The 1335-nt window shown below is 45.5% G+C and overlaps 1 long non-coding RNA gene across 1 annotated transcript; it reads right to left on the bottom strand.

Moving 5' to 3' along the window:
• Nucleotides 1-774: 774 nt before the first annotated feature.
• On the bottom strand, nt 775-1329 carry LOC116692280 (uncharacterized). Its single transcript, XR_004332674.1, has 2 exons — nt 1173-1329; nt 775-1134 (listed from the first exon to the last, which is right to left on the bottom strand). It is a non-coding gene; the product is annotated as an uncharacterized LOC116692280 (long non-coding RNA).
• Nucleotides 1330-1335: the final 6 nt, after the last annotated feature.

Here is a 1335-nt window from a genome sequence, read left to right as displayed (position 1 = left end):
CTGGAGTTTAATTTCAGTTTGCTAAAAAAATATGTTTTCTTAATCATTAAGTTTAGAAAATGGCAAAAGTCATACTGCTTGTTTTAGTCTGTTTAATTCCTTAAAGTAATCAGATTACCTGCAGCACACAGTCCCAACCCTGAAGCCTTGACCCGTCCTCAACCGTCTGTGCCGACTACACACAACTCACCATCGGCACACTGGCTTCACTACAACAGACCAGTAACTAGTCCACATTACTCCAATTACTATAGCTAAGTAGTAACACGGCACCTGTAATAACGACCTCCATTACTACCATGGAGTTGGAAGTGTACGCTAACACACAGTTGCTACACAGGTGGTAGCTTAGCGACATGTCAGAAGTTGACCAATGAGCAGAGGGTTAAGGGAACCTGGAGGCCAACGAAGTCAAATAATGTCCGTCTGCAGGAGGACGTAGCTAAAGTTAATGTTCCGCAGAGCAGTTTCAGCTTGGTCTGTGTGTCTGTCTGTCTGTCTGTCCTTCTGGCTGTCTGTCCTTCTGTCTGTTTGTCTCTGTCCTTCTGTCTGTCTTTCTGTCTGTTTGTCTCTGTCCTTCTGTCTGTCTTTCTGTCTCTGTCCTTCTGTCTATCCTTCTTGCTGTTTGTCTCTGTCCTTCTGTCTGTCTTTCTGTCTGTTTGTCTCTGTCCTTCTGTCTATCCTTCTTGCTGTCTGTCTCTGTCCTTCTGTCTGTCTATCCTTCTTGCTGTCTGTCTCTGTCCTTTTGTCTGTCTCTGTCCTTCTGTCTGTCTGTCTGTCTATCCTTCTTGCTGTCTGTCTCGGTCCTTTTGTCTGTCTCTGCCCTTCTGTCTTTCTGCCTGCCTGCCTGCTTGTCTGTCTGTCCTTCTGTCTGTCTCTGTCCTTCTGTCTGTCTATCCTTCTTGCTGTCTGTCTCTGCCCTTCTGTCTGTCTGTCTCTGTCCTTCTGTCTGTCTGTCTCTGTCCTTCTGTCTGTCTGCCTGCCTGTCTGTCTGTCTGTCAACAGAAGTACGGAAAAACTACTGCCCCAATTCCCTGATCCTTGGTAGACGGGGTGTAGCGTTGGCCGAAGAAAGAACCCATTATATTTTGGATTGGATCTGAATCATCGGACAGAAACACAAATCATGATTTACTGATTAATAATAATCATTAATAATCATTAGCATTTACTTTCGTTAACATTGCGACATCGGGCGTACTTTGGCCTGGTCTGCTCTCTACGAGTGCCCTTCTAGTTGTAACAGCTATCACGGTTATGTCTTTTCCACCAAGGCTAACCAGGTGCTGGTTCTGGTGCTGGTTCTACTCCAGTTCTCTAAGAACCAGCTGGATC

The sequence above is a fragment of the Etheostoma spectabile genome, chromosome 7 (assembly GCF_008692095.1).
Source record: "Etheostoma spectabile isolate EspeVRDwgs_2016 chromosome 7, UIUC_Espe_1.0, whole genome shotgun sequence".
Lineage (NCBI taxonomy): Eukaryota > Metazoa > Chordata > Actinopteri > Perciformes > Percidae > Etheostoma > Etheostoma spectabile.
This window is presented reverse-complemented; position numbering and strand designations above follow the sequence as displayed.